The 21,802-nt window shown below is 47.2% G+C and overlaps 1 protein-coding gene across 5 annotated transcripts in view; it reads left to right on the top strand.

The window, feature by feature from the left end:
* The window catches only part of sytl5 (synaptotagmin-like 5), a 280,747-nt gene that overhangs the window by 35,556 nt on the left and 223,389 nt on the right, over positions 1-21,802 (top strand). The window contains exons 2-3 of one of the 5 annotated variants that reach the window (XM_038802148.1): positions 11,308-11,414; positions 15,034-15,057. The exons of 3 other annotated variants lie outside the window; for them this stretch is intronic. The gene's annotated coding sequence lies outside the window, so the exon portion shown is untranslated. The remainder of the gene's footprint in view (positions 1-11,307; positions 11,415-15,033; positions 15,058-21,802) is intronic. One more of the 5 variants, XM_038802147.1, reaches the window with a different exon arrangement.

The raw sequence follows: 21,802 nt of genomic DNA, 5'->3' as shown, positions 1-21,802 counted from the left end.
CATCAAGGAAGAGTTCCGCCAGCAGAGGAAGGAGATGCAGGAGGATCTTTCAAAGGCCATCAAAGGGGTTGTGTCATCCCCGAAGGGTTCGGTGGAGAGGGTGGAGAAATGTTGGAGGAACCGGGGTCGCAGATCAGAGAGATTGAGAGGATGATGTTGGACCCAGCGATGGGGCGGTGGCGTTGGATGGGGAGGTGGTGCTCTTTAGAGACCTTTGCAAGACATTGAGAGCAAAAGTGGAGGAGCAGGAAAATAGATCAAGAAGGCAGAATCTGCAAATAGTGGGTCTGCCTGAAGGAGTGGATGATGCATGTGCCATGAGTCACGTTTCGAAGCTGGTGGCGGAAGTGTGCTTGATAAGGCCCCTGAGGTGGACCGAGCATACAGGTCTCTGAGGCAGAATCCTAGAGCGGGGCAGCCACCATGGACGATGATCGTGAGGCCCTACAAGTTCGTGGAGAAGAAGATTCTGCTGTAGGCCAGGGAGAAGTGCAACTGCAAATGGGAGGGGCACAAGGTCCGAATATACCAGACATTGGAGTTGAGCTGACAAAACAGCAGGTGGGGTTCAACAGAGCCAAGGTGGTGTTATATCGACGAAAGATCAGGTTTGGGGTGCTCTATCCGGCGAAGCTTTATGTGACGTATGAAGGTCGGGAGTACTATTTTGAGACCCCAGATGTGGCCAATGACTTTTTATCAAGAAGCATAAACTGGGGAGAACCGAACAATTTTGGGAGTCTAAGGTGCTGGCACTTTGAAGTAATAGGGAATACAGGTAGACCGGGGTTTGAAGAGAGAGGGGGGCGTTGTTTTCCTCCTATGTGGAGGTTTTTTTCTTCTTTTTACTGTCAGGTTGACAAAGAGTAACAGGAGTTAAAAGTTAGTAAGGGGACGGCTGTCCCCATCCCCCCTCCTGCTGCCTGGGCTGCGTTTTTTCTTTTTGCTTTATCTTGGGGAAGGTGACCTATGGTTCGAGACAAGTCTTTGTTCAGGTGGGGGGGGGGGGGGGGGGGGGGGGGGGGGGGGGGGGGCGTCAGCAGGGAGCCTATTCCACAGAACAGAGTGTTCTCGGTGGGGGAGGGGTGGGGGGTCAGTAGGAGGGGCCTTTGGACAGGAGTTGCCACGCTGGCAGGTAATGCTGGTGAGCAGAAGTGAGGTGTGGGAGAAGGCAGAGAGAGGTGGTCGTAGGGGAAGGGGTGGCGGTGCAGAGGGTGATGTGACGAGGCGAGGTTGGAGATGAAACAGGGGCAGAGAAAGGGGCCATCTTGGATGGACCAGGTACAGGGTGAAATTTAAGGGGGCAGTGCCAAAAAGGGGAGGATGTTAGTGGGGAATGGGGCATAAGCCCCTGTTAAGGCTGATAATGTAGAGCATATGAGGGCTCAATGGACCGGTTAAAAGATTTTGGGTCTTTGCGCACCTTAGGAGCTTGAAAGCGGAGGTGGTCTTTGTGCTGGAGACGCACCTCTGCGTGAAGGACCAGATTAGGCTAAGGAAGGGGTGGGTGGGTCAGGTTTTCCACTCGGGGTTTGATTCAAAGTCTCGGGGAGTGGCAATTTCGATGAGCAAGAAAACGGGGTTTGTGAGCGCGAAGGAAGTGAGGGACCCGGGTGGGAGATATGTGATTGTGAGTGGGGTATCAGAAAGGGCGCCGGTGATGTTGGTGAATAGGTATGCACTGAAATGGGATGATGTAGGTTTTATGAGGGGATTGCTGGCAGCAATCCCGGATTTGTACATGCACCAGTTAATTATGGGAGTTTAACTGTGTCCTGGAGTCGAGGGTAGATAGATTGAGCCCCAGGTGAAATACGTATGGCAAAGGAGCTGGGCGGGTTTATGGAAAAGATGGGTACGGGGACCCATGGCGCTTCAAGAACCCAGGGGGAAGGGAGCATTCTTTTTTTTCGTATGTGTGTACGGTGTATTCCAGAATTGACCTTTTTTGTGGTGAGCCGGGCGTTTTTGGTTGGGGTGGAGGGGGCAGAGTACTCGGGGATAGTAATCTAGGACCATGCGACCCACTGGTTGGAGGTTCGGCTTAGATCGGGACGGGAGCAGAGGCCGGGATGGAGACTCAATTCGGGAGTGTTGGCAGACAGAGGGTTTTGTGATAAAGTGCGGGCTGTGATTATACATTATGTAGCATTGAACCAAAACGGGGAGGTGTCTGCGGTCACCTGTTGGGAAGTGCTAAAAGCGGTGGTCCGAAGAGAGATTATCTCATTCAAGGCAGATGCGGATAGGGAATGGAGGGAGGAATATGAAAGGCTAATGAACAAGATAGTGGAGGTAGATAGGGAGTACTCGAGAACGCCCACCCCGGAGGGATTGGCGAAGAGGAAAAATTACAGGGGCAATTTGATAGGCTGACAACGGGGAGGGCAATAGGACAGCTGCGTAGGGCAAGAGGGGTGCAGTATGGTTACGGGGAGAAGGCGCGTCAAATGACTCGCCATCAGCTACGGAGGAAGGCCACATCCAGGGAAGTAGTGAAGGTACGGGCTGGGGCAGGGAATGTGGTACCGGTGCTGGGGAAGATAAATAAGGCGTTTAGGGATTATTATAAGGAGCTGTACAGGGTGGACCCTGGGGGTGAAGAGGGGGACATGGGACGGTTCTTAGACAAAGTAGTTGGAGAAAGAGAAGAGGTAGGTGCTCAAGGAGCCCCTGGGACTGAGGGAGATGTTGGGCAGTATAAGGGGTAAGAAGTTCGGGAAGGCCCCGCCGCAGCCCGATGGCTACCCAGCGGAATTTTATCAGGAGTTTGTGATGGACCCGGCACCACATCTCTTGGGGGCATTTAATGAGGCTTGGAGAAGGGGGAGCTGCCGCCGGAGACAATGACGCAGGCAACGATCACCTTCATACCAAAAAGGGGGAAAGACCCGTTGGAATGAGGGTCATATAAGCCCACATGAAAGTGCTGGCTAAGTTGTGGTGGGAAGGATGGAAGGTTGCGTCCCGGGGGTGGTTGCAGAGGACAAACAGGCTTTGTAAAGGGCAGGCAGTTTTCTAGCAATATTAGGAGGCTGTTAAACGTGATCATGACCCCGTCGAGAGTTCAGGTGCTGGATGTAGTGATGTCCATGGATGCGGAGAAGGCATTTGACCGGGTATAAAATACATTACAAAAAAATAAAATATTAAGAATAAGTAAAACAAATCTCATGGGATTGTCTTATTTTCAATTCCTTCACTTCGGTTAAAAGTGTATTAATAGTTAGAATTTAGAATCAGAATGAATTGAACCTATCAAATTAGAAATCCATGCACTGAACCCAATTTTCAGTATAAAATAGCATGCGAGTCCAATATGGCAGGCAGTATGTGCACGCTCATTCCATGCTGAAAATACACCGCCCACTGTATTATATTAAGCTCCTCCATAGGTTTATTGCATAATAATTATATTTCATTGTATGCAGCTGGTATGGTATTAATTAGTTTTTCACTTGAACACACATTAAGAGACACTTATGAAACTGATGCGGTTGAGTTAGGAAGCATATGTTGTATTGTTTCACTCTGGAATGACTGGCCCGAGTACGAACCTTCACCGATTGGCTGTACTGATTATAACGCATAGGGCAGAATTTTCCACCCTGTGCACAGAATGCTGGCTGAGGTGAGAAAATCTCTCCAGCTCTCCAAATGGGTTTTTTTCTCGAGATCGTCCGGCTCTCTGCGCAACAAAATCTGGAGTCATAGCTCAAACCGTCACGGTGATGGGGCGCAATAGAGCTGGCAACACCGGCTACATCTACGCTTAAAAAAGTAATGCACCCCACCGGCCACGGATACGGGAATCCCTCCCCCAGCAAGCACTAGGGGCAACCCGCCCCACACACACACACACATAAGTGGAACCCCCCCCTCTCCCCCCCCCCCCCCCCCCCACCCAAATGGAGATCCCCAGAGGACTTGACACTGGCAGCATCCCTCTCCCCCAGGGACAGTACTTACCTGTGCGTCTCCAGTGGGTTCTCCTTGACTGCCTCACATTTTTAAAAAGTGGTTGTAAACCTCACCGATACAATGAGGAATTTTAAATGAGGGAGGGGGGCTGATATGGTGCAACTCGCTAATCATATTAAAATTTATTTAAAATGTATTGAAAAGACAGGAACCTTGATACATCACTGGTGAGGGGCGGGGAAAATCAGAAAACCACGGACATGGGTGCAAATCCAGGGTGCACAGTAGAAGTACTGCGAGAGAAATCTAAGCATTATCTAAGCATGTGTAGCATGCTCCCTGTCATGAGATGCAAACATGCAGCAAATGAACACATAGAATAGGACATGACCAATGAGCAGTTGGGACACTCAGGGGTGGTATCTGACTATAAAAGGGATGAGGCACTCACACCCCGCCTCTTTTCACAGACCAACATCTACAGAGTGAGACAGGGTGTATCCTCAGCATCACACCCCAGCACGTGGCTTAGAGCAAGGCAGGTTCAGTTAGACTGAGTTACTACATGTAGATTAACAGAGAGTCGAACTCCTTGAGAACTGTGCTAATAGATCAATAAAACACATTGAATTCACTTCAAAGTCTGGAGCATCTTTTACTCAAAACTGCATCAAGTGGCAGCTTGTGTTATTCCAAATGACATAACACAACATTCCTTATCACCATCCTGACATCTTTCTCAACAAATAAGGAGTGCAGTCCTTCAACATCCAGCTGATTTCCTGCCACAAACAGTGCATTCTCTTGGAGGTGGCTGGTTTCCTGGCGGCTGGTATGATATAATCGTCATTGCCAGTCCTTGATGCTGCATCTGTTCCAAACATGCCATCAGGTCACAAGTCTGCTAGTGGGCAACAAAGGTTATCCTTTTTGAAAATGATTTGTAACTTAGTTGTCAAGAGCCCAGGCACAACCACAGAGCAATCTTTCCAGAAGGATCATACTGTCAATAGGAATCTCATCAAACGAGCAGCTGATGTGCTGTCTGGGTTGTTTGCGAGTCACTTTGAGTGGGTATTCAGATTTGTGATTCTGCTACTTGCGGTATAATTTTGTAATAATGAGGGACCAGTCAGACCAGCAGGAGAAGGGGAAAATGGACTGTTTAGGAGGTTGCAGGAAACATGTGAAATTGGTGCTGCCAGCTCACAGTGACTCAGGCAAGTCGCCAATGCTGCTGGAACACACACCTGTTTTGTGGTGTGATAAATTTACAGGCTATACAGCAAAAATATTAAATTAGATAGTCTGTGGATTTGCCATGCTGTGTGCAAAGACAAGTCATATAATACTTGGTTGTGTTTCCTCATGTTCACCATGTTGAATATAATTCTAAAGAAATAAAAACATCTTTTCACTTACCACCTCTGCACTCCTTAAACAACATTTTCAGTACCTTCATAATGCTGCTTAAATTCTTGATGTGTAATTATCCTGTTAGTCACTCTCTGGTTACTCACCTAATTGATTTGATATATTTCTGAAAGTGCATTCAGGAAATCACTTGCCTGTAACAAAAGTGAAATCTCTTTATCTCCAGGTGTCAATTAGGGATGTAGTCGAAAATCTAGTTCAAAGGATGTGCTTTTAGAATATATGTAAGAAAATTGAAGAGATTCATCGATTTTTTTTTTTAATTTAGGGTAACCGGTTCATTTTTTCCAATTAAGGGGCAATTTAGCGTTCCCAATCCACCGAACCTACACATCTTTGGGTTGTGGGGGTGAAACCCACACACACACGGGGAGAATATGCAAACTCCATACGGACAGTGACCCGGGGCTGGGATTGAACCTGGGACTTCGGCGCCATGAAGCAGCAGTGCTAACCACTGGTCCACCGTGCTGCATGAGATACATAGATATTTTGTGGATCCTTGCAGCTGCACGGGCTCGGGGTAAATGTGCTTTTGGGTGTGTGACCATGAATGTCTCGGGTCATTGTTAAGTTAGCTAGTCTGAGAACTGGAAAAGTATGATTTGTGTAATTCTAAGGGGTACTTTTTCAACTTTCTGCTTTCAGCGAAGCAAATATAAGGGCTGGAGTCTCCGCACCCTCACGCCAAAATCGCGGCCAGCACGGGGGCAGAGAATTCATGATCCCGCAAGAAATCGGGACCGGCACCGGGTCCCCAATTCTGTGGGCTCCGGAAACGCCTGGGACCTACCTGGGGCCATTGCCAGAGGCCCGCTCAGCCATTATCCACCCCCAACCGGCTGAAGTCACGACGGAGTGGAACTAATGTGCTCCAGCCAGTCGGGATACTCGCGCGGTGGCTGCGAACTCAGTCCATGGCCGCCCAGGTCGGGGAATGTCTATGCGGGGGTTGAGGGTCAGGCACACGGCAGATCGGGGGGGGGGGGTCTCTTTTGTGGGTCTAGCTCCACGTTCCGAGTCCGCCATGGAGCATGGCGCAGCCGCTGGAGGCCGCCTCCGTGCACATGCATGGCCTCTGACCTAGAGGTGCGGGGGCTCATATCTGCCGCAAAAGCTGCAAGATCTCCTCCGGCTCCCTGCTAGCACCCTGCAGGGCTGGGAATTCGTGTCCCTTTGATGCCAGGTTTTCTACCGTAAAAATTTGGGTGTGCATTGTACACAATTTCCAATCTTACTCAGTTACCACCTGCAATTTTAGGACAGTCTCCCAGGGGGGCAAGATTTCACTTTGAGAGAACAGAAGTAAAAAAACCACGGGCTGAATTCTCCCATTTTGAGATTAAATATGATGGCGGGCCACTCTGGAACAGCCTGTGCCACTGACTAGAATGATGGGTTTGCACGTGAGATGCTGCACTTTGAACCTGTTAATTATGTACAAGCGCAGTCCCTGGGCGTAAAACTGCTGATTTGTTTACCCACCGTCAGCTGGTTCCTGCCGCCATATTTAAATGCAAGTCTAGCACATTCCTGTCACTCTCCAGTCTAGCACATTCCTGTCACTCTCCAGTCTAGCACATTCCTGTCACTCTCCAGTCTAGCACATTCCTGTCACTCTCCAGTCTAGCACATTCCTGTCACTCTCCAGTCTAGCACATTCCTGTCACTCTCCAGTCTAGCACATTCCTGTCACAGACCATGCAGGATGTCAGCAACCCAGAGGCAAAAGGAGAGCAGCCTCGAAAATAAGTCTTTTCCCCCCACCTGAGCCATTCACCTGCGGTGTGCCTATGCCCCACCTGGATCTCTACCCATCACATCAAGAGTCTTTATGCATCGCCATCCAGTAAACAATGTGGTATTCCTTTGACCGCCCCTTGTTTGTGAGCTTTTCATGCAGCCTTGTCAGAGACAAGCTTCCCTCCCCTCAGTCCACCCTCTGCCTTCTTTTACTGGTCATCTTCCTCCATATCCTTGCCCCTCTGCATCCTGTCATGAGCTCTCACCCTTCTTCTCCCTATCCCACCCCATTTCTTGCACAGCCCACCTTCCACATGTCCCCCCTCATCTTTGTTAGGTCACATATCCCCCCCCCCCCCCCCCCCCAGCTCCCAGCCTCGTCTTGCACCATACCCCTGGTGAGACATGGGATGGACCTTTATTCCGGTAGCTGCATGAGTCATGCAGCCCAGTGCTGTCCAAATAGACACAGGTGTTTGATGCAGGGGGAGGGGAGGAGGAGGAGACCACTGTGTTGCTTCATCCCAGATACAGTACTGATCTGACTCGGTGACACAGGAGGTTCCATGGGTCCAGCAGCATGGTGCTGCCCATAAAGACCAACTTGTAGATGGAGGCAGGAATCAGCCTGCCCTGGCAGGGTGCTGTATAGCACACCAGGAACAGCATAACACTATGGTAGAAAGTTGTTGCACTCACCCCGAAGTCTCTGGCGAACTTGGGCCACCTTGTGCACAGCACTCATTAGCGATCATTTTTGATGCTGATTTAATTTTCTGCCGGCTTCACGCAAGATTGAAAGGCCCGACAGGATGCTGGTGGGCAACTGTTTTTGTGAGAATTCATGAGATGCAAATTACATTGGCGCTATCTGGAAGAAGAAAGGGTGTCGGCCAATAACCTATCATTGAGAGAATTACAAAGATTTTACGCCGGTGGGAACTTCCAGTTGTGCTGAGGGTAAATCCCCACCGCGGGTTTCCCACCAGTTGGGCTGCATAAAATGAGAAGCCCCATTGCCATGGTGGGACTAAAGATTCCACCGCCGGCCAATGGCTGGCTGTCTCTGCCATCACAAAACGCGACTAGAGGCACAGAAATTCCAGCAGTTTGTCTCTCGCCAGATTCTCCATGCCAGCCCACCATCAAGCCCACACAGGTGAGTTCGGAGAATTCTGATATACACCTTTATTGCTAACCTTTGATTTCTATCCTGGTTTCAGCCTTGGGGATTGGAGAAGATAGCAATTTAAGACTCCAATATTTACACAGTGTGAAAAGAATGGGTTTTGGGGTTGAAAAGGGGTGGAGGGTTGTGGGTGGGTTTCCAGGAAATCCTGCTGAAATTAACTGCGGCACTTTAAGTAACATTTTCAACATATTTCCTGCCAGATAGCCACGCTTATTCATCAGCTGCTGAATTTTGGGACAGGAAAGCAACTGAAAAACATTATAAACTCCTGCAATTTTTGGCAGCAGATGCCAGGTAATGAGGGATCACAGGGATTGGCTGTTAGCAGGGTGTGTGAAAGGGTGAGCTCGTTAGACCTGAAGAAAACACTGTTGACCTTGAATCCAGCCTTTCACATCTCTTCCTATCTGCAGGAAAATCCAGCCTCCACGAGTTTTTTTTCTGTTAAAAATTTAGAGTACCCAATTCATTTTTTCCAATTAAGGGACAATTTAACATGTTCAATCCACCTACCTTGCACATCTTTGGGTTGTGGGGGCGAAACCCACGCAAACACGGGGAGAATGTGCAAACTCTACATCATGGTTACCATCGACACCGCAAACTGCCGCCTCAAAGTGGAGAGGATCTCCAGGAAGATCGCGCATATAGACACTGACATTAAGTTTCTACAAAGATGCAAAAAAGCAGGCAAGATCCCGAAAGGGCTACAGATCACAAACCCACTCAAGTCGACCTACAACACAGACTACGCTGAAAGACATCCAACGCCACATCAAAACTCCACATGGACAGTGACCCAGAGCAGGGATCAAACCTGGGACCTCGGCGCCGTGAGACTGCAGTGCTACCACTGCGCCACCGTGCTGCCCTCTCCATGAGTTTTTAATATGTAGGTATGCAGTCTGCTTTTGAAGATTTTGACGATTGACTTGTCGCAAGTAAAACTGGAAGTAGGCAGCCTGCTGTCGGTGTTGCCGTTTAACATGTTTTCACTTTTCTCCTGACCAATTGTGAAGGTTTAGACTTTGCCTTTCCCTCCCAACAGTGCATTTCCACTCTTTGCTGTGGTTGCATTTGGTTTGTGATTGCATCACTTGCCCCTGAGGGTTGACTTCCATGTTTTGAATTGCCTCCAGGTTGGGACTTGTGTATGATGCAAATTTTTAATGAATCTGCCAATTTTCCTCTGCTGTGTGTCTCATTCATTTGGTGGCAACTACTACGATGGTTAACTCAAACAGTACAAATATTATTTGTTTTGTGATTTTTATTTTTACCCTGTTGGATAACCAGGAGATTCACGTACAGGCTCCATGTATGTTGCTGCATAATTGAGTTTATGGTGAATATTAGTGTCCAAATCTAATTATTTTGACAAGCTGGAGGGGAATGCATCCTTACCAATCACAACAGCCCCAAGCAGTACTTAACTAAAGACAGGGGGCTGGATTCTCCAAAAATGGGGCAATGTCCCCACGCCGGCGTAAAAACGCTGGTGTTTCACGCCAGACTTTCCATACAAAAATTTACAGCTATTCTCCTACCTGCAGGGGGCTGGTAGGACTCCAGAGTGCTTTTCGCAGCCTCTGCTGTGGATACGGGCCCCCGTACCTCCGGTTGCCAGTCTATGCATGCGCACGGCGGCAGCCTGCAGTGGTCAAGCCGAATGTGATGGCGGACTCAGCCGGCGGACCTGGACCACAAAGGAGTTCCCAACGATCTGCCCCACACCACTCGGTCTAACCCGCCCGATCATTGCCCCGTCCGCTCATAAGGCCCCCCCCCCCCCCCCCGGTACTTGATCGCCTGACCCCCATCAGGGCTGCCGCGGACTGAGTCTGCAGCCGGCGTGCGTGAGTCCCGACCAGCCAGACATGGTTAGAACCACACTGTCGGGAATTCAGATAGTCGGGACTGGAGCATTGCTAGGAGATCCCCTGGCAATGGCCCCCCAGCCACGCTGAGTAAATCGCACACGAGCGATCTCCGGCGACCGGAGAATCGTGGGAGCGGCGCCGGGCCCGATTCGGGCGTAAAAGTGGATTCTCCGCCCCCGGGCCATAGCGATTTTGGGGCGGGGCTGCGGAGAATCCATCCCAGGATGTCCACATCTCATTTGGGCGGAGATTCAGCCTTGGAGAGCTGCCGACAATCTGATTGGTCAGTAGCACTGTAGTTCCAGCAGTGGTCGCCAGGATTGGAACTACAAGCAGTTCCCAAGTCCTTGAACCCAAGTTCAAGTGCGGGGCAATCTCATGGCGTGGAGGATAGGTGAGACTTGGAGCAGGATCTGGTCTGAAATAGGCATTAGTTTCTTTGCATATGGCAGGCTTATTGCATTCAGGAATATTTGTTCTGCATGCAACTGAAATAGCAATCCTCAAAGGGACCACTGCAGCCCAGCAACAGAAAGGTACGGTAATATTTAACTGAATGTGGAGCTCAGCGCTGAAGACTCTTACTGGCCTGAGCTTTGCCCTTTCATCCTGCACTCCGTCGATGATTGCTTCACTGTGTGAGGAAAACTGCTAGAGATGCAGTGGAGCAAATTTCAAATCCTCTTTGCTGCCCCTGAACCCTAACATCATGCTTACCCATGCCGATTCAGGAATTGAATACATTTCTACAATGACAACAATTTGTACTCATGTCGCAATTTCAATCTAATAAAGCCCCAAACTGCTTCACAGAATCATTGAGCTAAAATCTGGCACTGAGCCACTAAGGTGATATTTTGTTCAAAGAAGTAGATTTTGCGGAGCACCTTATAGGAGGATGTGGACAGAGAGAGGTTTAGATGAGGAATTGCAGAGATGAGGGCCCCGGCAGTTGAAGACACAGCCACCAGTGGTGGAGCAATTCAAATTAAGGATGCTCAGGAGGCCAGAATTTCCATTAGGTATCCATTCCTTTGGCTCAAAATAAAATTGGAGCCTGTGCTAAGAACAAGAAAGACCTCGCTGGATAAGTTTTTAAAATGATGTATAACTGCCTGGCAATTTGCTTTCTCCCAGGGGTGTAACACTCATCTGCACCAGCCCAGAGACTAGCATGACACTCTCCTGTGGAAGATCCTTCTTTGGGATGAGCCATTAAGCCAAGGCTCTGTCTACTCTCTCAGGTACATTTTTGTCTGTGAAGCCCTAAATTCCTAAAAGCCACCAAGTAAATGCTAGTTGTTTCTTTGCTTATTTTCCCTTTTCCAGGCTGAACTATTTCCCCAAAATTGCTAAGAATCAATTTCATTGAGTCCACTGATTTTTCTCAAATGCCAAATCTCACTTTTTCATCCGTATTGAGTCAACTGCTAATTCGCAAAGAGATTATTAATTATCAGCTCTACGATCTGTAACCTTCTCCTATTGTCATTGTTGCTGAAATTCCAGCAATCTCCTATCAATACTCTCCATCCAATGCCCTGCACTATCCAGTATGAACTCACACTTGTGGGTTGGGTGAAATTCAGCAGGAGTCCAAAAATAATTTTTACGCCAGCGTGAAATTCCCGTGGGAACATCCACTGGTGCCCACCGTGGTGGGTCGGGAAACGGGCTAGGCTGGAGGTCGACGTGAAATTGAATTGCATCCCAATAATGGGGTATGGATGAAGGCCTGACCAGAAACTTCATCCACGCCCAATTCTCCACAATGCTGCTCCAGAAAACGTCTGGACCAATGTGGCGTGCAGAAGTCAGGACTCATCTCAACAATGCCTGGGAATGTCTCCGAAGTTCATAATGGAGGCCTTCAGCAACCCTGGACTCTGGAACACCACTGCAGTGTGTGGGGGGAACAACTATAAGGTGGCTGTTCCAGATTCAGTGTTATCGCCAAGGTCGATCTTCCATTCTCAAAGAGTGTTCCCGGAGATCTATCTTCTTCTTTTTCAGGAGATCCATCTTTTCAATGGTTGGTCAGTGATGTTGAGCATTTCAATATGGCACCTAGGCATGACGGCGGGACCTACGGCATCATATCCACCCCACCATGGAATATAGCGCTAATCCCTCTGGCGCCTTTAAACCGGTTCTCTAAGGGTGTCGGGAGATATGACGTGGTTTTCCATTGGCCTCCAGAGCGGGAAACACTACCCGCTCCTGTCCCCATGGGACTTGAGCCGCCATTAATTATTATTCATTCATTGAAGAAAGGTTAGCTTTTATTTCTGCTGAACTTGTAATGTTCATTCTATTCTAATCTCCCAGCTACAAATTCTGCCTAAATCTGCCACATTATCAACCTTTCCTTCAATAAATAATACGTCCAACATTTTAATATTTTTTTTCCACTTTAATCTAATATTCACCTTTACTCTCATTCTAGAAAATAAACTGAGACATTAAAAAGCACCAACTCTTTCATTATTTTCATCACTTGTATTTTTGACCTTTTCTCAAATTAAATTGCCTCTTGGCAAAAGCTCAAATTCCATTTTTATTTCCAAAACATTGAATGCAAATATTGAACAATGTATTTCATCACTCTCTGTTACATGTATCTTGGATAGACTCCATAACATTTCAATTTCATATGAATTTTTTATACATCTATTGCATCTCTCAGTGCACTGTTAAAATGACCAACATAAAACCATTTAAATTATATTAAATACACAATCCGTATTTTGTAAAACAAATACCATGTGCAAAATGTCCTTATGCAAAGTTAACAGTAGACTGACACAACAATATTTGGATATTTGAGCTTAACCTAAAGTTGCTGTACCACTTGCACATAAATTTTGATGATCACAGTTCACCTCCCTGTTATTTTGACTGCAGGTTATAACCCTAAGAAAATAAGAAATCATATACTTTCATACCTGAAACAGAAGCATGAATTTAACTATTTTTATAATTTAAAGGTATTTTTAAAATTAATTTTGGGGGACGTGGGAGTCGCTGGTTAGGCCAGCACTTATTGCCCATTCCCAGTTGCCCTTCAGAAGAGATCTCTGAATGCTAATTTTAAGAATTAAAGCCTTTTACTTCAACTTGGATTGAGTTCCTAACCAGTTTCACACTTTATCTGGCATTCAATTACACATAAATTTGCATAGATTTAACTGTCCTTTTGTCTTCTATCAAGCAGACCCAGTGTGCTGATGAGTGTATGAGCTTCTGCAATTTTTATGTAGGTCTGTGTGATGCTTTGAATTATAAGTGGTTATCAGCTGTAACAGAATTGAAGCTGTGCAGTAACCATTGCTTATACACTAACAGAGAGCTCATTAGGTTTTATATCTCCATAATTGTGTGTGTGTCAGAGAGAAGAGAAGGGCTGTGTCCATAGCAGCTTGACAGGAGAGCGAGCTAAAATCCTGTAGAAAGATTACCCAATTCCTCTCTTGGCATCTGTATTTGTGGACATTTCTCCAGTCATGGTGTTTCTTTATGAGTTTATTACGATACATGCAAATCTCAGTTGGGAAATACGCTACTTAATATAATGTAGAGACAGCACTGCGGTCTCACGGCGCCAAGGTCCCAGGTTCGATCCCGGCTCTGGGTCACTGTCCGTGTGGAGTTTGCACATTCTCCCCGTGTTTGCGTGGGTTTCACCCCCACAACCCAAAAGATGTGCAAGATAGGTGGATTGACCATGCTAAATTGCCCCTTAATTGGGAAAAAATGAAGTGGGGACTCTCAATTAAAAAAAATATATAAAATATAGAGACACATAGACCAGAAATGCCTAGCTTCAGTTCTTAGTCCATGCTGAGTTAGTTTATATCCGATTGATGGTGGAACCACAGAAATTCATTTTAGTGCCCGTGGACTGTAATCCTTTACAGTCCATGTGCATCCCTGTTGCACATTCCATATTTGTATTTTCTTGGATATTATGTCTTGCATCATGTCCCTCGAGGTTCCTGATTAGTGTTTTGTGAAGAGGAGCCGAGATAAATTGTTGAAATATCCTCATTAGACCGTGGCGGTTGGAGTGGGCTGGGGTGAGGCCCAGCTTGCAGTGGCATTCTTCCCGGTGAGCGGGCTTTTGCCTCGGCGGTGCTGTGTGCATCCAGACGATGACCACCATGGAGAAAGTTGTTTTGGATGAAGATGTTAGTTCTGTGGTGCAGGCCCTTTGAACACACTTTGAAGATTTGCGAGGGAGAATGGTGGAGGCACGTAAGAGTTCCTGCATTCGGAACAGCACTTTCCTTAGTAAGGGCCTGCCCAAGAGATGTTGGGATCATGCTGCATGGTGTGTCATTTATCCCGTTGGATTCATGAGGTAGGGGCCGGGATAGGTGTGTCCGTGAGCCTGGTCCCTGGTGAGAGATGGAAGGCGAGTTCAAGAATGAGTTTGAAATTCAGCTGCCATGCTGTAGTAATTTTTATTTGGAGGTTGGGTACACCAGGTTCGGCAGAGCACAGAGTATCCAATTTACGAGACCTGGGGTCGGTTGGGCCGCCCGACCACTGGCCCTATATTATCCCACCCTCGCTGTTCATCGCAAGGTGTTGTAGGTGGCTGAGTGGGGTGAGCCATCCTCCTCCATGCCAGGGTCTAGGCTATGGGCAGCATGGTGGAAGTGATATGGTTAGCATGGTGACATGGTGGAAGTTTGTTGATATCCGTGAGAGATTCTGAGGAGTGTTCATTGATCAGGTCTTGACGTCTGCCTTCTCAACCAACATAGATGTTGTCATTATCCTGCAATTTTTCTATAATCTTGGCTGTTACTCCCTTGTGATTACATTGTTAATTATTTATTGTTGTCTTTTTCCTGCAAGGGCATGCAAGATGTGAGCACAAGGGTGAGTGTTATTTAGCCAAAATCATATCGCGTCAATTATGGAAAATGTGTCTGTGCATATATAGATATAGAATTTACAGTGCAGAAGGAGGCCACCTGGCCCATCGAGTCTGCACCGGCTCTTGGAAAGAGCACCCCACCTAAGCCCACACCCCCACCCCCTCCCCATAACCCAGCAACCCCACCCAACACTAAAGGCAATTTTGGACTAAGGGCAATTTAGCATGGCCAATCCACCTAACCCGCACATCTTTGGGCTGTGGGAGGAAACCGGAGCACCCGGAGGAAACCCACGCAGACACGGGGAGAACGTGCAGATTCCACACAGACAGCGACCCAAGCCGGGAATCGAACCTGGGACCCTGGAGCTGTGAAGCCATTGTGCTAACCATTATGCTGCTGTACTGCCCCGTACTCCTTTAATTTTACTCCTTTTTGTCATTGTGTTAATCCTTGTGGTTATGGGAGAGGAGTGCTTTTTTGGACACCCCTTATATCGTTTATAATGAAGATGAATGGAGCCATGGTGGGTGTAGAGTTGGATGATAGGGTTAGTTAACTCCTCATTGAGAATGAGGATAGTCCCTCAGTTAGAGCTAACCATGTTGGGTTTTTACCAGGACCTGAGCAGTATTTCTTTCTCATTAGGGTATTTTTCCTTTTAAGGGGGCTTTTCTTGTCTATATCTGGGTGAGCAGTGTGCTGTTATAATTCCTGGTTTGGTAGTTCACGGCCATGGTCAAGGAGTTAGCCCAAACATGGGCGGCAATAGAATATGAACCAAAGTGCAGGACTCGGCTCAACCTTTCTGTGCACAGAAAGAACTTCTGGATGTCCCTAATAAATGCCTTCAAGAAGGGACATCCAAGCCCCAGGAGGCAACAAGATACTAACCACAGTACTGGATCTGGCCTAGCCTGGCACCGCCTTAACACACAAAAATCAGCTCTCCCAGGACTCCTGCTGGTCCTCCCTGTATGGTTATGTGGAGTGATGTAGGTTCTTGTATTGAGCCTGAGACTGGGGTTATGTTGCATTGTGTAGTATAAAGGTAACATCCCTTTAGAACGGGGGTTCTCACAAATTTTCTATTGTTTTTTCTTTTTATGGATGGGGATAATAAATCCATGATTGAATCCTGCAGGTGTACAGGCAGATGTAGTATCCAAGGGAAGGAGGAGGCTGTGTTTCTGTGGTGCCTCTGCGCTGCTGGAACTGAGGGAGAAGTATATTGGTCCGCACCCGAACATGGCACAAAACATTTATTCTGAACTCTCGTGGCAATTATGAGCAATCGCCATGTGGGAAGGTGTTGCACCATTTGACCATGCTTTCACGGCTTTATCCTGTACTCCCTTCTCCTCTGGTGGGGCTTTTAGGGTCCCAAGTTATGTCTAATGATTGTATTGACCCAGTTGCTCTGCTGTTCTCATGTTTCCCTCTGTATTCCTGTGGTTTTGATGCGTTGTCTGCTAAAGTATAAAACTTCGATAAATATAATTATACAAACAAAAAGGGTAGAGACCTGCACTAATTATTGTATATATTCATGTAAAGCTTGACCCCGTGATCTTTGGTCTAAAAGAAACTGAATTTTAATATACCTTGTGTAAAAGCCGACCATAGATTTTCAGGGATCATGCAGCATTATAATTATTTGTTTCTTACCAGTGATTACGACCATTCTTTAATTTGAAGGTACATGTGGGCATCTTTCGGCTTTCCCTCTGCCAATTTTTGTGGCAATCTGCCAGCCAATGGACAAGACTAATATGTATCACATGATCAATCACAATACCTTCGAGAGAAAATAATAAATAATCAGTTCAATTTAAAATGAAGGTTGTAGAATTCACGGAGAAAAAGTAACAACTGTGTAGCAGCAAGAGAATTTAATGCTTCCAAGTAAATAAGTAGAGGCTGGAGAAAGATAGTCTGCTGTTTTGTCATCCAATGTCAAGTGAAGAATGCATATCGATTGGTCTACATTGCAAATATGGATGAAACATCAATAAACTTCAACTTATCAGCAAACAAGACCATGACCAAGATTGGTGAAAAACTGTCCCTGGTAAAGATGACTGGGCACAACAGTCTCCCCCCCCCCCCCCCCCCCCAGCACTCCACAATTGTTCAATGGCCACCAATTCTCAGAAGTGCATAATAAACAGCCCCCATGAATTGTGAAACCCTTCCTTCATCCCCTTCAGCTGAGACTTCACCTTCCCAAGAGTCAAAGAAATTCAAGTAGGTTCCCCCCCACCCCTCCCTCCCGCCAAGCCGTGTCACAGAATAGAGAAGTTGACCTCCACCCCAACAGGACCCGTCTCCGGGCAATCAGCGAGGCAAAGACAAAACACATTTGCCCCTGCATCTGCCTGCAGCCCGAGCCGGTCCGACACCCCAAAAATGGCTTCTACGGGCCCTGGTTCCAGGTTCAGGAACCTCACCCTCGAGGTGACACTGAAAACCTCCCTACAACAAACCCCTCACATTTCCACACAACTATCCTAACCGGGGGTCTCTCGCCCAATATTGGTCCTTCTCCCCACTTTTCACACCTCCGAGGCCCATCGAAACCTATTCGACCAGGCTTTGATGGTCTCAGCCCCCCCCCCCCCCCCCCCCCACCAAACTCCCGTTCACTGGCCAGCTTGAGCTAGCCAGTGTGGAGGCCGCTGCCCAGGTCCCACTCCCCTTCCGATAGCCCGGTCCCAGGAAAACAAAGAAATTCCCTTCAATACACAATCCCAGTGTAAACACACAAACCCTAAAGAGCCATCATTGCAAAAGAAACTCCCAACTTCTACCTTGTCCAAACAGACAACTTCAATTCATTTAACGCATATAACGACGTGCAAGTTTAGAAAATAGAGCTTCATACAATCCTCCACACACTCCCTATCTTCAGTCTAATTTCTCACTTCTGCCCCAGTCCATCTGCCTTCACAAACACCTCCGCCGCGTCCATTGTCTCGAAATGGAAGTCTTTGGAGTTGTAGGTCACCCTCAACTTAGCTGGGTACACTATGCCGAACCCCACACCGTTGTTTACAGTGCCGTCTTCACTCGGCTGAAGGCCGCCCGCCTCCTTGCCAACTCCACAGTAAAGTCATGGTATGTACGTATACCAATTCCAGCCCACCGCACCTCCCACTTTGCTTCGCCCAACTCAGGACTGTCTCCTTCACGCGGTACCTACGGAAACAAATAATCACTGCTCTTGGTGGTTCAATCTCCTAGAAGTATGACCATGTAAAATATGACCCCCTGACATTTTGGCCTAAAAAACTGGTATCAGGAATTCACCTTTTACATGAATATATAAGGTCGTTTCTTTCCGTTTAGTACATGATTTGCATTTTCGTAAGGTAGCTGATGGCAATAAAACTGCTACCTAAAAGACACCAAAGCTTCATTTGATTATTCATGAAGAAAATGCTGGAAATACTCAGCAGGTCTGCCAGGATCAATGGAGAGAGATATAGTTAATGGTTGGATTTTCATGATGGTCTCAGGAAACATATATAGAAAATAGAAGTGGGTGGAGGCCATTCATTATGATCATGGCTGATTATCAAGTTCAATACCATTGATCCCTTTAGCCCCAAGAGCTATATCTAATTCCTTCTTGAAATTACACAACGTGTTGGCCTCCACTACTTTCTGTGGTTACGAATTCCCCAGATTCACCACTCTCTGGGTGAAGAAATTTCTCCTCACCTCAGTCCTAAAAGGTTTACCCCTTATCCTCAAACTATGATCCCTTGGTCATGGGTGGCACGGTAGCACATTGGTTAGCACTGTTGCTTCGCAAATTTAGAGTAGCCAATTGATTCTCTTTTCCAATTAAGGGGCAATTTAGCATGGCCAATCCACCTGACCAGCACATCTCTGGGTTATGGGGGTGAAACCCACGCAGATATGGAGAGAATGTGCAAACTCCACATGGACAGTGACCCAGGGCCGGGATTCTAACCCGGGTCCTCAGCGCCGCAGTCCCAATGCTAACCACTGCACCACATGCCGCCCCCAGATGAATAAACAACTATTCAAAAACCTTTTCAAAACATTCCGATCTTAAATGTTCATAAAACTGTCAATAAACAAAACCCATGCTCGCCTTCACAGCTGTAAAAATGACCCTTGTTGAGTTAAATCCATTAGCAGGTTTAGAGCTCAGCCAGAACCTCAATGAAACTTAATTCCACAACTCTACAAATAAACCCTACAGGCCTCAATTTAATGGAGTTTTGGATGTTGCCTGAAAAATTGGCCATCTGTTCAATTTTTCGAAAAGCTCACAGATGGATTTTCAATCAAAGTCCTGCATCTGTTCGGGTATGTCATAGATCAAAGCACAGGGTTCCAATGATATATTAATACTGGATTCTCAATACTGTCAAAAGCAGAATAACACTTTACACACTTGAGAAGGTACTCCAATCGTTATTACCTTTTAAGGACATCACCCCATTATCAAATACTGCATTAAAACCCTTACCTTAACGTCTAGCATATAATTATGACATCCAAAGCCAGCAAGAACTTTTAAACTTGACTGTGTTTGAACCCAACACCACATTTGAGAGTGTTAGATCACAACCTGCCAATTTCCTGTATTGGTCAAAATGGTGGTTGGGAGGATCAACTGGGAAATTTAAATTTAGTGTCTCCCTAACTCAATCTTCGACCACCCAGTGCAGGTTTTCCCAGCATTGAGAAGGCAAAATCCACCCCAATATTCCAGGTCTGTGATCTCCCATCAGAACTGAGAAAATCCAGAAGTGTAATAGCTTTTGAGCAAGCGAGCAGGTGGGAAGAAGATTAAAAAGGATCAAATGTGATGGGGTGGCAGGCAGGAAAGAATAAACAACAGTGCAATGCTAAAGGGAAAGATTACAGGTGGAATTGTCAAGACAAATGGGAAAGTGTCAGGTGCTGAATGAAAACTGGCGTTTTTCTCTCCAGAAACACAGACAGGTTTTCTGACCAGATCTTCAGACACTCTATGAAATTGAAAGACCGGCAGCATGGTTTGTACTGTCACTCTGGCAAGGCGGGGCCTGATAGATCTGGCAAACCCGGCTGTAGAGATTTACAAGATAAATTAACTCTCTCCCCTCCTCCACCATGGCCGTGGAGGATCCCCCCCACAACCAACGCAGCAGTATCATGGGACACTTTTTTTCCCCCAAAGATTTTGCAGGCCCGAACCCCTCTTCCCCCCCCAACCACCACCACCAACACGCATAAGGGGAAGCCCTATACCCCAATGGAGGAGGTTGTGCCCCCTCTGAGTGCCCTGGCACTTTAAAGGCCTGGCAGGCCTCCGTCGGCGGCGGGAAGGTCGTGGTTTGCATGAGGGGACGGGCCTTGTCAGCGTAATTGGGAACCCATTGGGCGTAGTATGCGAAGAACCCCAGGCAGCGTTTGAGGGATTTGGGGGTATTGGGGAGAGGGAGTTCCATCAGGGGGGGGGGGTGGTTGTAGATGCTAGGAACCCTTCGAGGCAAGTCAGCCAGAGTTGGAAAAGTTCTGCAGAGTTCGGAGTTTGCGGGCTGATGCGGAGGCATTCGGGCTTGATGCGGAACTCCATCTTCAAAGTCGTAGTCTATTAAATTGATGTACCATCTATTGTACGCGAGGCGAGTGATTTACCAAAGTCCGGCTTTAATAGACTAGAACACAGCTCTGCGATCGTCTACAATGGAAAGGACGATCGTCAGGCGTCTGACCACTTATACCTCGTTAATAGAGGCGTGGTTAACTCAGCCTCTCGGCCAATCGGTCGAGAGGCACATGACCGACCATGGCCAATGGTAAGCCGACGTTCTGGCCCAATGGCAGACAGGTATGCAGATCATATCACCACAACTACCACGGCACTGCCAAGATGTCAGATAGTACTGCCCATCCTCAGCCCTCCACCCCAGGGCCTCCAGGCACTTCCACAATCCCAAATCCCATGCAATCATCACAACTGCTTTTCGGTTTCAAAAAACAGTAGTGATTCATGCTGGCATGATGTCATACTGCCAGACTAACAAGGGGAACATTACACGGGGCTGGAAGATATGGCATAAAACTGTCTAATGATATTAAAACACATGCAAATTAATGGAAATCAAGGAGGTGGACTTGATCATGCCACTGGCGGGGAAGATCTCAGAATTCTCACCACCCAAATCTCATTATGGTCCTCTCACGAGATTTAGTGGCCATAAGGGGATTTGTGCCTGCGGCAAATGGACCAGAAAAATCATGCCCTACATTTCCAACACACTGTGGCACAGTGGTTAGCACTGCTGCCTCACAGCACCAGGGACCCAGGTTTGATTCCGGCCTTCAGTTCACACTTTTTCTCCCCGTGTCTGTGCTGGTTTCCTCTGGGTGCTCCGGTTTCCCCCCACAGTCCAAAGATCTGCAGTTTAGAGGGGTTGACCACGATAAAGTGCCCCTTAGTGGGTGGGGTGGAGTTTCCTTTTGGGGGTCGGTACAGACTCGATGGGCCAAATGGCCTCCTTCTGCAATGTAGGATTCCATGATTCACCTATACATTCCTAACTTTTCTCAGTTCCGATGAAAAATTGCAAACCTGAAATGCTGATTCTGCCTGTCTCCACAGATGCTCCCTGAGTATTTCCAGCATTTTCTGTTTATATTTCAGATCTTCTACTTTTGTATCATTAACCAATGTTACAGACAGGATAAGAGAGAACTACTGAAATCCCAGTTCCCCTTCC

The sequence above is a fragment of the Scyliorhinus canicula genome, chromosome 7, assembly GCF_902713615.1.
Source record: "Scyliorhinus canicula chromosome 7, sScyCan1.1, whole genome shotgun sequence".
Taxonomy (NCBI): Eukaryota; Metazoa; Chordata; class Chondrichthyes; order Carcharhiniformes; family Scyliorhinidae; genus Scyliorhinus; species Scyliorhinus canicula.
The sequence above is the reverse complement of the archived record's forward strand: the minus strand, read 5'-3'. Positions and strand labels throughout refer to the sequence as shown.